Source organism: Triticum aestivum, chromosome 2A (assembly GCF_018294505.1).
Source record: "Triticum aestivum cultivar Chinese Spring chromosome 2A, IWGSC CS RefSeq v2.1, whole genome shotgun sequence".
Classification (NCBI taxonomy): Eukaryota; Viridiplantae; Streptophyta; class Magnoliopsida; order Poales; family Poaceae; genus Triticum; species Triticum aestivum.
The window spans coordinates 233,024,320-233,041,325 of record NC_057797.1 but is presented as its reverse complement, the minus strand read 5'-3'; positions in this window follow the sequence as shown (position 1 = coordinate 233,041,325).

Below are 17,006 nucleotides of genomic sequence, written 5' to 3'. Positions count from 1 at the left end.
GCTCCCTCGGGTGCCTCCAGCGGCGAGCAGGTAAGCAGGAGGTGGCCAGAGCTCTTCGGGCGCGCGCCACGCCTCGCCTCTGCCTACTGGCAGAGGAAGTAGAGGACAAGGGGGGAGGAGGTGGGCTGGGCCACGCGGGTGGGCTGCACAGGGGGGGCTGGGCCAGCACAGGTGAGCGACGGGTAGTTCCTTCTCTCCTTTTTTTTATTTACCGTTTTCTATTTTTCTTCTGTTTTCTTTTATTTAATCTGTTTTGCCACTGTTTTGAATTTAAAAATAATTCAAACAATGCCAAAACTCCTCTGAATATTTTATACTGCTAGATGGACTTTTCCAAAAGCTTATAAAATATTTCAGGGGTATTTAAATTATATTCTAATTATATGAATATAATTCAAATTCAAATAGCTAATGAATTAAATCCAAAGTCCCAAAAATAACTCTTTAAAAATGTTCAATATTTTGGTTGGGACCAGAACCCTTACCAAAAATTATCAAACATTTAAGAAGAGCCTTTTGGAGCAATGAATAAGATTTCTAGGGTTTTTTTTGCCCCTCTTTTATTTAGGGTTTTGAGGCTTCCAATATTCCTCAATTCAAGTTTTCAAAAATATAGACATGATGCACACATGAAGCTAACCTAGAGCAATGCCTGAAGCTAGGGATGTGACAACTCATCCCCACTAAACAAGAATCTCGTCTCGAGATTCAAGCGTAGGGTAAGATGAAGGGGAAACGCAAACTAGTACAATCTTCACGATCCAGGGTGCACTTCATAGGCACTTTGATTCGATCACCATCTTTGTCTTGTCGTCTTGCTCTGAGAACTTCAGCTAATCATGACAAGAAGAGGAAAGGAAAACTCTAGAAGGATCGGTCTTCTCGAAGGTCGAACAACTCAGGTTCAACTCACGGAATGAGACTTAGAACCATCTCTCGGTTGAGACACGAGATACACATCAAGAGGAGTGGAAAGAAACGGATGACGAGGGTTCACTAGGTAGACAACAATTCCACACCTAAGAAGGTGGTAAACGATTGTCAATGTAGCGAGGAGTTGAGTTGCCATGATACCACGACGAAACATCCTGGAGGAGGGTGATTCGTAGATTATTATCTTAAGTGGCAAAAAGAATTACTTTTGATTCAGAGATCATTGGAACTCTTCATACCAGCCTAAGGCAATTCACAACGATCGTTTGGAGTGTTCGGTAGAATGGCATACTCGGACTTGGATGATGTGGATTACCTTGTTGAAGACAACGTAATGGATGAATTTGCTTTCCACCGGAAATGGAAGAGACCCATGGTAGAATGGCACATTGGTGGTGCAAGCTGGGAACAAAATGCAAATGCTGGGAATGATTCTGGTAACTGGGGAAGAACCCAACAATAAAGAGTGAATTCACTGTTGGAGTGGTTATAGCATAACCGAAGAGACTAGGAGCAATCCCGGTTAGTGCCGATGATAACACGTAGCGCTTGTGCGTGCTCTCAAGAACTTGAGCATTTCCACATTCATCAAGGTTTTACCAATATCTGTGTCAAGGATCCTGGCAACACAACTTGCTACCACGATGAATGATGATGGATGATGCAGATGCAAAGGAAGATAACACTTCTCAGATTTCATCTTAGCGAGGCCAAGGAAATAAAATCTGGATGATCGACCGAGAGACATATAGCATTCCGCTTCTAATGTTCTTCTTGATGTGCTAGTGTAACCCATTCATAGATATGGTTTGATATCTAGAACATCAAGTAAAAAGGTCGGACTTCGGAACACAGAAATCCATAGGGGCAACTAGGGAGTAAATCCTACAAAATCCCTATGGGGAGGTGGCCAACTTCTTCAATCAAGATACTACAATAATGGATCTTCCGGCTGGGTGTGTTGGCCACGACATCCACTTTACCGGTTATAGAGGGACCAATATTATAGTTCTTGGGAAAGGTTCCAAACCATCATATCTGCCTGAGATTCAGATCTGGTTGGTGTCAGGATATTCCAGACTCATCGAATCTAGAAAGAAAAATGAAAGTTTGCAACACAAATCGACGAGATGACTTTGCGAGATTATCGGGGAATGAACTACGATAGTAAGCTCAAAACATGAGCTGGTTCTGCTACACACATGTGAACACGCTGTCCCAGACAAGCATGACCACATAGTAGTCTTATAATAAAACACTACCGAGTTCAGGAGGGGGAACCATCAACGAGGGTATCGAAGTCCTTACATAAGTCCGGATTAGCTCTTATGAAGAAACTCCTTCTCCTTGAACAAATCAATCAGTGGCTTGGTGTGCTAGGGATACATATAGATTGAAGGTTGCAAGTCTTCAAACCACAGCATTCTTCGCACGTGTGCATGACTGATTTGGAATGATTCCAAAGAAAGCAACATTGACTTTCTCGAATCCACGGCGGCAACTTGCATCAGATGCACATGAATTAAAGGAAGTCACTACCTTCATCCAAACATATGCTTCATGAGCTAGCATGAACAAATGCTTTCAAAAGTTTCCAACACTAGCTTAATGTTCAACAAAATCATGGAGGAGATAAGGATGTTGTCAATGGGCTCAACAACAATTCATCTAGGTTTCCTTTTAAAAGGAATTCCATAGTTAAGTGAACACGGTGATAGCATTGGTCAAACCAAAGATGTAATGGTGCATGCTCGGGGGATCAACCACGAATAAGACAACATTACGAGCATCGTTGGTACTGATTTGATTTGACGATAGCCCACACTCAAATCAAAGGATTGATAAGACAATAGGTCCAGCAACTGATCACAAGGACCAATCGATGAAGATATCATCTTTCTTCAACACACACTACACAAGAATATCCCTTTGGAACGAACTAAGTCAGGCAAGCTTTTATCTTCCAACTCTCCAAGTTGTTGTCTAGCTTAACCAACTAGCTCAGGGATATCTAACACCGATTCTTGAAGAGAAGGTGGTTCACAAGAAACCAACTTGATCACGAGCTCAACATAACAGTCAGGGAACAACCTGGTAATACTTCCGAGAAGATATTCGGAAAATCACGAACCATCGGTATGTTACTAAGCTCGAGAACAATCTCGCTTTTGAGGGCAAGACGATATGATCAAATGAGTGAGGACTTGACAAGATCCTAACTCATCAATCGAAGGGTGCACCGAAATAAGGACTAGGTAGCACGATCAGTCTTAGAAGGATGATTCAAAAACCAACACGCTAAGAATGAAACTATTATCCTTTAACTACCAAGCAACGAAGTTGCTGGGAGTATTGATTTCACACATCACAATTCATTTGTCGGTATTCCGGTTGCATCAACACGAGGGCCGAGGAATGACTAATGATGGTGAGAAGTATCACTACGTCAAAATTCATGAGAGTTGGTGCAGTTCTCATGACAATTCTGACATAAAGGGGGTAATACTCCAAGGTAGAACAGAACCAAAAGCTGGATCGGCATTTGATCTGCGGAATACAACTACTTTGACCCAATCCTAGATATGGATGAGGTACTGGAGTTTGTTTCTCCAAGTCATTCAGGACAGAATGGCTTGACGGACCACAAGAGTAATAGGCATCGATAAACGAACGCACGCATACTCTTGACTATCAATTGATAGACGAGGGTCAGAATGCAACTAAGGAGAACAACTCAAAGGAACATATAATTTTCTGAGTTGTGGATGCATAGATTAGTATGTCGAACCAAGTTCAACATATTTCTTTCGGATAACCCATGCAGAAAGGTAGAACTGGCAGAGTCACGATTTATGAATGGAGAACTCCTCAAGAGTACTCTAATTGTGATCTTTTGATCCAATAAACATCTGCCATAAGCGGTTCATAGTATTTGGAAGAAGGAAATACCACGGACCTCGAGGACTATCGCAAAGTTACTAATATCCTGAAGGAACTAGCAAACACTATCAACATGAAGTAAGTAGAGTGAATCTCGGGTTCAAAGCCCAAGGAGTAGAATACCTACTACTAAGTGGCATCACGGGATGCTTTCGAGAATAAAAGCCAGAATCATCACACTGGGGATCACAAAACATTGCTAGATTACTAGGTGACTCCCTAAACACCTAGGGCCATAATAGTAACTCCAACATAATGTCAAGGCAATAGAATACCTCAACTCAACAATTAGTGTGATTGAGCTGGCATAAAGGAGCATCGAAACCAGAGGAAAAGGATTTTGCAAATGCATCAGACTATTTAGAAACCTGGAATGACTCGGACAGCATAACGGCTGTAAATGCTCAGAAGAGATTTGAGACATTCACAAAAATGGTGGCATAACCACTCAGAAGCACAATATCAAGGTTTCGAGATCAATAATTAACATACAGAGGTAGAAATGAACTGAGGCTTAATCCAACAATCTTATAAGTCTACGGATTAGTAACACGTGATCCTGATGGAAAGAAGAGATAGCCTAGTTCTTAATCCCCGTAGGAAAGATAGGATGACTCAGCTCAGAAGGGCATGAGGTATAAGGAGTAAAAAGAGCCTTACGTTCCATCCCACAATCAATTCCCTTATATAACTAAAGAATTTCTAGACTCAACTTCGACCAGTTTGGCTTGGTAATCCTACAGGCAGTCAAGCTCTGATACCAACGCTGTCAGGACCCCGACTCAATGCCACATCGATCTAGCATGTAACACCTCATATCACTTTGCGGCCTCACGCACGGTATTCCCACGGGTGTCGCCTTACCTTTGCCCGGGACCGTTTGCGCCTTTTGGCACACGTATATGATAGTGTCGCTAGCATCCATATGATAAGGAGCCCGGGCTGACATGGCTAGTCGTAAACCCAAAGTGGCACAGACTTACAGGGACAGGCATCCATGACCCAGCATCGAACGTGTCGGTCATCAGCGAGTGAATCCAGGCTGTAGCACTGGGCTAGCAGGACTCCGGTGAACCGGGCTGTAGCGGGCTAACAGGACTCCAGTATTCATCGCGTGACATTTCCCCGAAGGGACAGACACAGGAACGAAGAAGGACACATGCCGGCCAACCTAAGTGTTCCGGAGCAGTAGCAAGCTACCATGGCTCGGTGGAAACACTAGGAGACATTTCCCCGTAAGAGAGGCTACTAAAGATAAACAACTAGATGGTCAGATCCCACACATATCAAGCATTTCAATAACATACACACAATATGCTCGATATGTGCAAATACAACATGGCATCACAACATGACTCTATAACTCAAGTATTTTAATCAATAGGCTCCGAGGAGCGAGATATTACAAACATGGGTCTCATGACCCAACAATCAGAGCATACAAGTCAAAGCACAAGCGGAAGCTATCATGTCTGAGTACAGACATCTATAAATGAAAAAGGCTGAGAAGCCTGACTATCTACCAGATCCTGCCGAGGGCACAAGATCGTAGCTGAGGTAACAAGCTAAACGTCGAAGTCCACGCGGAACTACTAGCGAGACCGAAGTCTCTCTGCAAAAACATAAATAGGCAAACGTGAGTACAAATGTACCCAGCAAGACTTACATCAGAACTAACTACATATGCTTCATTATCAACAAAGGGGATGGTGGGGTTTAACTGCAGCAAGCCAGCTTTGACTCGGTGGCTATCCTAAACTACGACTGCAAGTAATTCTTTTGAGGTGGCGCACACGAGTCCACATATTCACCATATCAATACACCACTATGGATCCGCTCCCGTCTCCCTGCGAGAACGCCATCCATAGCACTCACGCTTATCTTGCGTATTTTAGAGTATCCACTTTCACTTGTCTATGAACTGATATAAGCAACCCAGAAGTCCTTTTCCGCGGACACGGCTATTCGAATAGATCATATTAACCCTGCAGGGGTGTACTTCTTCACACACGCTCTCACCACTTACCGCCGTTTACACGACATGTACTCGGCAACCTTCAAGCGGAAGCCCAACGTGGGTGTCGGCCACGGCCTGCCTAAACACTCAAGTCTCTAGTCCAGGTTTATCGCCTATTCGGGTTCCATCCATGAGGAGATCCGGCCGGAGTTTCGCTCACAGCCCCAAACGATGTGAACAGGGTTCCGTGACACCAAACGGGCGCCCGGTATACCGTGCCACGTGCCTACCGCATCACAGCCCACCCCTACGGTCAGCGCTGCGCACGGCCTCCAGCATACTACAAACACCAGAAACTACTTGCAACTCCTGGACAGAGGACAAGGGTGATCAAGAAGCCGAGAGGGTCCATTGGTTTCGGGCCCAATGCGTGGTAGTAGCTGAATCATGGATCACAAACACAGAACTCAGTTCCTGAGGACGGCTTCAATGAGACAACCCACCATGTACTCCTACATGGCCTCTCACCGCTACCTTTACCAAAACGTGTTCACACACTTAGCTCACACACAGTAGGACATGTTCACACGCCTCTGATTCATCCTCGATGAATCAGACCTGACTCAACTCTAAGCAGTAGCAGGCATGACAAACAAACATGAATGAGTAGGCACAACAGGGCTCAAACAACTCCTACTCATACTAGTGGGTTTCATCTATTTACTGTGGAATGACAGGTCATGCAAAGGATAAAGGGGTTCAGCTACCGCAGCAAGTAACAGATGAATCGTTGTTGTCCTAATGCAGTAAAAGGGAGCAGGAGCGAGAGAGTGGGATTGTATCGGAATGAACAAGGGGGTTTTGCTTGCCTGGCACTTCTGAAGATAACATTGAGTCTTCATCAGTGTCAACGGTCACATCATCGGTATCACGTCTATCGAGAGGGGACAAATACCGGCAACACAGAAGGGAACACAATCAATGCAATGCACAGTATGATGCATGCTCATGACATGGCAATATGAATGTGTTTTGAGCTAATGCAACTAGCAACAGATTAAATGAAGTTGGTTTGAATACAAGATTCAAATTCAAACTCCATATGTGATTATTCAAATGCCATTTAATTGATTTGTGCTAAACAGCATCTATAAGTTGTTCTAACATGCATGAAAATGGTACAGATGGATTCCTTGAATTTTTCTGATAATTTTTCATATATAAATTATTTAATTTGGAGTTACGGTTAATTTTCTATGATTTATAGAAGTTTTAGCTATTTTCTGAAATTATTAAATCATTTAAGATTTATTTTAATTCCAGAACAAATACTGCGTCAGCATGACGTATTGGTGACGTCAGCAGGTCAAAGGCGTCGACCAGGTCAAACCTGACCAGTGGGGTCCACTGGTCAGTGACCCAGTCAACTAACCAGGTTAGTTAGCCCTAACTAACTTAGTTAGCCGGGCGGGGCCCGCATGTCAGTGGCCTATCTAATTAGTTAGGTTAATTAGCGCTAACTAATCTAACACTAATCTAGCAGGCGCCTGGGCCCACACGTCAGGGGGTCAAACCCCGGGTCAAACCCGCCGGAGTTGACCCGCGGCTTGTCGCCGGCGACGCCAGCAACGGCGGAGGGCGTCGGAAACGCTGCTCCGGCCACGGTTTGATGCGCGGGTGGGTGCTACGAGTAGCTGGCGATGTGGCGCATCCAACGGTGGCGGTGTTTGGTGCTGGGGTGGCCAGAGTTAACGGCGGCGAGCTCTTTTGCGGCCGCCGGAGTTCGGCTATCGACGGGAACTATGCCACAGAGCACGGGAGGAGCAGCAGTTGGGTGATTTGAGCTCCTTCGGATGCGCTGAGCGCGTTGGCGGTCTCATAAGCAAGCGGTGACGGCTGTGGCCGCGACGGCGCCATGGCCGGCGGCGAGGGATTCTCGGGCAAGGTGGTGGGGCTAGCTAGAGAGGGAGGTGGGGCACGGGGAGAGGGGGAATCGGGTCGAGGGCTCACCGCGGAGCTGCAGGGAGGGTTAGTGGGCTCGGGGGCGCGCCGGAGTGGCCGAATCGACGGAGAAGATCCTCGGCGGCCGGCGAGGGGGAAAACGTCGGGGGCAGCGTTCCGGGGCTCTTCTGGTCGCGTGAGACGACGAGGAGGACGAGGGAGGACCGGCGGAGCTCTGGGAGGTGTCGGGGAGACGAGACGGTGGCTGTGGCCGCGCGAGCGCTGGTCGGCGGCGACGGCCTCCATTCGGTCGCGTGAGGGAGAGAGAGCAGAGGGAAGGGAGGAGCGAGGGAGAGCTACGGAAGAGTGAGAGAGGTCGTGGGGAACGAGGGGGGAGTGCGTGGCTCCCTCGGGTGCCTCCAGCGGCGAGCAGGTAAGCAGGAGGTGGCCGGAGCTCTTCGGGCGCGCGCCACGCCTCGCCTCTGCCTACTAGCAGAGGAAGAAGAGGACAAGGGGGGAGGAGGTGGGCTGGGCCACGCGGGTGGGCTGCACAGGGGGGGCTGGGCCAGCACAGGTGAGCGACGGGTAGTTCCTTCTCTCCTTTTTTTTATTTACTGTTTTCTATTTTTGTTCTGTTTTCTTTTATTTAATCTGTTTTGCCACTGTTTTGAATTTAAAAATAATTCAAACAATGCCAAAACTCCTCTGAATATTTTATACTGCTAGATGGACTTTTCCAAAAGCTTATAAAATATTTCAGGGGTATTTAAATTATATTCTAATTATATGAATATAATTCAAATTCAAATAGCTAATGAATTAAATCCAAAGTCCCAAAAATAACTCTTTAAAAATGTTCAATATTTTGGTTGGGACCAGAACCCTTACCAAAAATTATCAAACATTTAAGAAGAGCCTTTTGGAGCAATGAATAAGATTTCTAGTGTTTTTTTTGCCCCTCTTTTATTTAGGGTTTTGAGGCTTCCAATATTCCTCAATTCAAGTTTTCAAAAATATAGACATGATGCACACATGAAGCTAACCTAGAGCAATGCCTGAAGCTAGGGATGTGACACTTTCAATGTCAAGCCGAAGGTGGTGCGCGGCAACCAGGCGGAGTGCGGAGGCGCCATGGTGGGCAAGATGCCCAACGTCTTTTGGCTCGAGGGCTCCTTTGTGGAGACCCTGAAGGGGTGGCAATCGGGGTGGTTTTACATCATCGAGCCGCGCGACCCTGAGTGGGTCGCAGCCCCCGAGTTCCGGTCTGGACCCCCAACGCGACTCACGTCCTGGAAAGAGTCGGGCCTGTCGTGGGGTAGCAAAGGAGAGGTGACTGGACATCAAACATGCCTCCAAACCCTGGTGGACAAGCAACTCAAGCTTGTCAACGTAGTCCAGGTTATGCTCATCCGCCGGATCCTCCCGTGTCAACAACGGGCCTTCAATCTGTGGGAGTTCAACCCGGCGCAGCACCGAACTCTGAGCAAGCTCTTCGACACGACGTACGAAGATGCCTGGAAGGTGCTCTTCAAGGGCGCCGAGGCTCTCGCATCCGCTACCGAGGATCGCGGATTCAACGCATAGTGTCACGCTAGCACGGTAAGTTGTTTGTACCTTTTACAGGGTATTAGTTTTTTCATAGTTTGACTCTATGCGGGATCTAAGCTCCCTTACCTTTGACAGGCTTGGCAGGCAAAGTCCGGACAGATCAACTGTCTGGCTCCTTTGCCCGAAGACCCAGCCGATGCCCACTTGGCGAAGCTGCTGGTTCCGGCACCCCATGTGGTGTCGGAGAAGAAGGCCACGAAAAAGGCCACGGGGACTCGAAAAAGTGCTCGGCACCAGGAGGTGTCGGGTTCATCATCCGAGGGCTCCAAGGCGCATTCCTCCGGCGAAAATGAGGAGGAGGAAGAAGAGACCTCTCCCCCTTCAGCGGGGGGAGATAAGAAAAGGAAGGTCGCCCTTACTGGGGAGGCCGAAGGGTCCAAGAAGGGGAAACCCTTCCTCCGGACTACTCCACCGACGCAGACGGCGGAGAGGAGTGGCCGCTCACGGCCAAGCCCCTGGCGAAATCGTAAGTATCCGGATACCAGAGTAATTCATAGTATTCCTTTATTGCACAGCTTTCCCTTATGTCGAATATGATTATGCAGCCCACCCAAAGACCGGCTCGACGCGTCATCAAGCGGTTCACTGGACTCGTCGGATGTGAATTCACTTCCGACGGCTACCTCCCCCCGTCCTATGGACGACGCTGAAGTGTTGTCCCAACAGGTTCCAAGCCAGGAGGAGGTGGTCCTGGAGGCGCCGCAAGGCGACCTCCCGGACTCCAGGAGTAAAGGGGATAAAACCCCACAGGGCTCCAAGTCCGGCTCTAGGCCGGACACCGCTCCGGAACCTTCAAAGGTTCCAGAGTCCGGCGGGCGACCTCCTTCCAAGAGGAGCAAGCCCGCCATGCCGGTGACCCCCGTCCAACCGGAGGCGCCGGACAATCTGTTGGAGGTGCTTAAAGGCGCCTCCATCGACGAGGAGCACCGCACCATTATGAGTGCGGTGGTCCAGAAGGTTCAGTCCGCCAAGAGCGGACTGACTAAAGCTTGTACTAGCCTTTTAATAGGCTTTGAGGTAAGTAAAGAATGTGTAAATAATATTACCGCATAGACAGTAGCCCCTGATACTCTGTTTGGCGTTCAGGAAGAAAAGCTGAATAGAGGATCAATAAAATTCGCAGGAGTCTAACAAAAAAGAGTCAATATGCATATGCAGGCTTCTCTGCTGGCGTCCGCTGCACTGACTGCGGAAGTGGACACGCTAAAGCAGAACCTCGAGCAGCCCGAGCAAGAGCTCGGGCGGGCCAAGAAGCAGCTCGAGGACAAGGAAGGTAAGAAATACCTTATTTAAATATATATAAAAAAGGTGCAATTGCAATAAATGACAGGATTATCGTGGCTATTGTAGGGGCCATGTCTGACGTGGCGACCCTTAAGCAAGCGCTGGTCGAGGCCGAGAAGAGGGCGGCCATGGAGCGCACCGAGCGGGAGAAGTATGAGGCCCAGGTTGGCAAGGTGCGGCAAGAGCTCCAGGCTCTCATGAAAAACATGAGAGTTTGGAGCTTGACTCAAAGACGTGAGCGTCCGAGCTCGCGATGACTATTGAAAATGCCAAGTCTGCCAAGGCCGAATCCCAGAAGACCCTCCAAGAGTTGGATGCGGTGAAAAAGATAGAGGTGGGTAAGGAATTCTTTATGCAAAGCAAACACATAAACGTGAGTTACTTGTTACTTACCCGAATCCGAAGCTCTCCAGGAGCATTCGCAGATCTTCCCCATAGCGTGTCCAATGCCGCCGCATTCTATCGAGCCGAGGAGGGCAGCTCGACAGAGAAGGTGTTCTGGTCTCAGTATGCTGAGGCCGGACACCCCGTGCCCCTGAGAGACCAGCTGAAGCAGCTAGTTGAGCTCCACAAGGCGGCCAAACAGGCCATGAAGGGCCTCATAGTTCGGCTGTGGCCTGGGGAGGCTCTGCCTGGGAGCTATTTCGGGCTGGTGCAGCGACTGGTGGGGGCCTGTCCAAGGCTCGAAGTCATCAAGCGCTCCGTCTACATTGAAGGTGCCCGTAGGGCCCTTGCCCGTGCTAAGGTGCACTGGGGTAAGCTGGATGCTGAGAAGCTTGTGAAGGATGGGCCACCGCCGGGGAAAGAGCATCGCAAGCCCGAGAATTATTATACGGATGTTCTGAAGGGTGCCCGCCTTGTGGCGGATGAATGTTCCAGGGATGTAATTTTTGAGTAAGACTTGCTCGTTTTATCCTGTGCGCTAAAAACTTGTTCATATGCGCTAAGCAATGCTGTTGGAATTGAAATTATTACCTTCTGTGCGGTTGTTTATCAATTCTGAGAGATGGCGAGTCGTCGGCTTCTGCCCCCATGCCGCTAGTGCTGGGGTGTTCGGGGATAAACCTGAGCGCTCTTTTTCCCATGTTTGGGTCCTTCGAGGGAGGCGCTCAGCACAACGAACAAGGCAATCGGACTATAATGCGTGAACACTCTCACTTAGCCATATAATTCTATAATTTTAAATTTTAGCGAAGCCCCTGGTATTCGGAAGACCGAGTTCGGGGTGCTATCCACGCCTTCACCGGACAGAGCCGACTCCTCGCTCGAAGCGGCATAAGTCTTTAGGGACTCGAAAAACCTCTCGAACAGCGACCAGCTCTCGCTTCATCATGACATTCAGTTTTAGCTTTCTCTACTGAGGTGCTCCACCCAGCTCAACTGGGGCACAATCGCAGTAGTTCTCCTAGTGCTACCTTAGCCGATATAGCGGAACGTAACGCACCAAAACATAGGAGCCAGGAAAACCCAACTATTGACCCAAGACATGATTCGGAGCCGATGCATATAATGCTATAAGTTCGGGGTGCCGCACTTGTTAAAGTGTTCGGACTTCTCACACCATATTGAGGGGTACTAGAGCCCCTGGCGTATTTTGGCCGTACCAAAGTGTACGGGTGCAACATGTCGTTAGAGAACATATATTTGTAAAAAAAAGTAATGCAAAAATAGACAAAATCTATGCATTGTTTATTAAAAAGGGCTGCGATCAAAGCAGAACGATACAAATAATGCGATAAGCAAAAGGTTGGACTATTTAACATGTCCGTTCCAGGGGCAGGCTGTGGAATGGTATGCGAAACAGGTATACTGCTCGTGATAGAGACCACCTGGGAGTTCCGTAATGCAGCATGGCTTGTCTGCTTCCCTAGTTCTTGCATCGTTTGTGCGGCAATTGAACTGCCGAACAGGCCTTCCGAAGAATGGAGTCCTGAAAGTAAGAGAAAATTAAAAAAATCGGCAGCCCCTGGTGCGGTTTAAGCCGTGTTTCGGGCGTGCCGTGATGGTGCCCCTCCACCTTTACCCATGGTATTTATAGAGCGTAGTTATGTACGCGAAGCACTGGTGTCGCATTTTTGCGAGCGCTGTGGTTGGGGCCACATTGCTATGCCTGCTCGAAACGTGCCAGGCGGTCTTGTTGTAGGTTACTCCGGGCGCGCTTGACGGTGTCCGGACGTTTAATGGCCGGACTGGAGAACTGCCTGGAGAGGCTACTTTGTACTTCCGCTGCGAGGGCCGCCGTGTGCTCCTCCGTTCGGAGGGAGCGTTCGGTGTTTCCATTGACCGTAATTACTCCTCGAGGGCCTGGCATCTTGAGCTTAAGGTATGCGTAGTGTGGTACTGCATTGAACTTGGCGAATGCAGTTCGCCCGAGAAGTGCGTGATAGCCAGTTCGGAATGGGACTATGTCGAAGATTAACTCATTGCTTCAGAAGTTATCCGGAGATCCGAAGACCACTTCAAGTGTGACTGAGCCTGTACAGTTGGCCTCTACACCTGGTATTACGCCTTTAAAGGTCGTTTTGGTGGGCTTGATCCTCAAGGGATCTATGCCCATTTTCCGCACTGTATCCTGGTAAAGCAGGTTCAGGCTGCTGCCGCCGTCCATAAGGACTCTGGTGAGATGAAATCCGTCAATAATTGGGTCTAGAACCAATGCGGCGAATCCGCCATGACGGGTGCTAGTGGGGTGGTCCCTTCGATCAAAGGTGATCGGACAGGAGGACAATGGGTTGAACTTTGGGGCGACTGGCTCTACCACGTATACGTCCCTTAACGCACGATTCTACTCCCTCTTGGGGATGTGCGTTGCGTATATCATGTTCACCGTTCGCACTTGTGGGGGAAAACCCTTCTGTCCACTGTTTTTCGGCGGCCGGGGCTCTTCGTCGTCATCGCTATGCAGCCCCTTGTCTTTGTTTTCGGCAGTTAACTTGCCTGCCTGCTTGAACACCCAACAATCCCTGTTGGTGTGATTGGCCGGCTTTTCGGGGGTGCCATGTATCTGGCACAAGCGGTCCAGTATTCAGTCCAAACTAGACGGGCCCCTAGGATTTCTTTTGAATGGATTTTTCTGCTGACCGGATTTATAGCCTCTGAATCCGGCATTAACTGCCGTATCCTCAGCATTGTCGCCATTAATGCGGCGCTTCTGCTTGTTGCGACGTGACCTGCCACTACTGTCCCTGGTATCTGAATTACCGGGGTTCTTGGTCATATTGTTGCTATGAGCAAGCCAGCTGTCTTCTCCCGCGCAAAAGCGGGTCATGAGTGTCGTGAGTGCTGCCATAGATTTCGGCTTTTCCTGTCCAAGGCGCCGGGCAAGCCACTCGTCACAGATATTGTGCTTGAAGGCTGCTAAGGCCTATGCGTTCGGACAGTCGACTATTTGATTTTTCTTTGTGAGGAACCGTGTCCAGAATTGCCTGGCCGATTCTTCTAGTTGCTGAATTACGTGGCTTAGGTCATCGGTGTCTAGTGGTCGCACATAAGTTCCCTGGAAATTGTTGAGGAATGCGGCTTCCAGGTCCTCCCAACAACTGATTGATCCTGCTGGCAAGCTGTTAAGCCAATGCCGAGCTGGTCCTTTAAGCTTGAGTGGGAGGTATTTGATGGCGTGGCGATCATCACTGCGGGCCATGTGGATATGAAGGAGATAATCCTCAATCCATACCGCAGGATCTGTTGTGCCATCATATGATTCGATGTTTACGGGTTTGAAACCCTTGGGGATTTGATGATCCATTACTTCGTCTGTGAAGCATAGTGTGTGTGCGGCGCCTCTGTATTGGGCTATATCACGACGTAGCTCCAATGAGCTTTGTCTACTGTGTTCGGCCCTACCGGATTTGTGTCCGACGTGACGGCTACCGTCTCGAGTCATGGGGCGCCCACGCGATCCGTAGATCGATCTTGTTTGCATTGCCTTGTCCTCCAACATATCTCGCAGGTCAGGCGCATTTTCCCGTGCCTTGGTACGGGGTGCGGCTTGAGTGGAGGGCCAAGAGGCTCTCTGTCGCGGCCACGAGGTGGCCGGTCGGCCGTATCAAGTGCTTCCTCCTCTAATCGGGGTAGCAACCTGCGCTTTGGGTAGCTCTTGGAGGGGCATTCGAGTTTATGCTCTTCGGCCGCAAGGACTTCAGTCAATCTATTGACTAGGAAATCTTGATTAGTTCTAAGTTGTTGCTGTTTTTTCTTGAGGCTTCTCGCCATGGCCATAAGCCTGCGTTGAAAACACTCTTGTTCGACGAGATCCTCTGGCACGATGAATTCGTCGTCGTCGAGGCTTGCCTCGTCTTCGGAGGGAGGTATACAATTATCGTCCTAGACCTCTCTATCTGTTGCTCTCTCATGAGGGCTGGCTTCTCCGTCCTCCTGTGCTGAATCTTGCTGGAGGGGGTTTTCTTCGGCGCTGGTTCTTCATCGTCTCCTGCATCGGTGTCCATACCGTCGATGTCTTCGGAGTCGAAGTCGAGCATGTTGGTTAAATCGTCGGCAGTGGCTACAAAGTGGGTGGTGGGTGGGCTTTGAATTTCTTCATCGTCCGTATCCCAACCTTGCTGACCGTAGTTCAGCCAGGGCTCTCCTGATAAAGAGAGAGACTTTAGTGTCTTCAGAATATCGCCGAAAGGCGAGTGCTGAAAGATGTCCGCGGCAGTAAACTCCATGATCGGCGCCCAATCGGATTCGATCGGCAGGGGCGCGGAGGGTTCAGAGTCCGGAGAGGAGTCCGGCTCCTTGGAGTCATGAGTCTCGCGGAGTGCGGGGCTGGTGTTCGGCTCGATCGCCATTGGGATCGCAGCCCCCGAGGCGGTGTCCAACCACCCATCCTGAAACGGCGCGGTTAGCTCCGAATTAAGGGTCAAAGCCGATGCGGGTGCGGCCTCCAGGGCACTATTCGGCGGCAGAGCTAGATCATGCTCGTCGTGACAGTGCGGCGCGGTCGGCAGTGGCTCGAATCTGTCGAGGATCAAGTCCCCGCGGATGTTAGCCGTGTAGTTTAGACTTCCAAATCTGACCTGATGGCCGGGGGCATAGCTTTCGATATGCTCCAGATGGCCAAGTGAATTGGCCCGCAGTGCGAAGCCACCGAAGACGAAGATCTGTTTAGGGAGGAAGGTCTCACCCTGGACTCCATCGTTATTGATGATCGTAGGAGCCGTCAAGCCTAACGGCGATGACACAGAGGAACTCTCAATGAAAGCACCAATGTCGGTGTCAAAACCGGCGGATCTCGGGTAGGGGGTCCCGAACAGTGCGTCTAGGCCGGATGGTAACAGGAGGCAAGGGACACGAAGTTTTACCCAGGTTCGGGCCCTCTTGATGGAGGTAAAACCCTACGTCCTGCTTGAATAATATTGATGATATGGGTAGTACAAGAGTAGATCTACCACGAGATCGGAGAGGCTAAACCCTAGAAGCTAGCCTATGGTATGATTGTTGTTCTGTATGTTGTCCTATGGACTAAAACACTCCGGTTTATATAGACACCGGAGAGGGTTAGGGTTACACAGAGTCGGTTACAATGGTAGGGGATCTACATATCCGTATTGCCAAGCTTGCCTTCCACGCCAAGGAAATTCCCTTCCGGACACGGGACGAAGTCTTCAATCTTGTATCTTCATATTCTAGGAGTTCGGCTGAACGTATAGTCCGGACATCTGGACACCCCCTAATCAAGGACTCCCTCACACGGCACCCCTAAGGAACTGAACATCACTCCTGGCTCCACGAAGGCCGTGGGGTGAACCGGAGTATGCTATCGTGCTCCGTGTTGAGCCGTCAACTCGGCCTCCCAACGTGCGCGGTCGTGGTCCACAACATCTTGCGCATTAGCGCCTCCCTCGGCCGGGTTGTTCCCTTGTGGTGAATTTCGGCGACGTGCACTACTGGACACGGCCGGTTCGTCCTCCACGTGTCTGCTATAGCTCCGGCTTGGACGGGGAGTGGAATGAATCCTCTCACGACTATGTAAACACGCTTGCTGTTTATTTAGTGCTGTTTGAAGGAGATCACTGGCCCGACGTGCTTCCACTACAACTGGTGACTCGCCGTTGGTTGGGAGGGCCGCCAGGCATGAGGCGGCGGCCACAATGTTGTCCAACGGGTTGGAATAATGTCCGGGCGGTGTTGGTACATACTGTGGCACAATGTTGTTCTGGCAAGGCAGGTCCGCCGTGCGCGGTTGAACCAGCGCTCCTGTTCCCGGCGCCCCTGCCCGGTTTAGTGTGGGTTGGCAACCAGCTCCTGCTCCTGGTGTGTTGAAGAGATTCTGCGGCTCATAAACCGACAGGAGACGTGATCGATACCTTCTTCTCATGACTTCATCTGAAGCATTCTGAT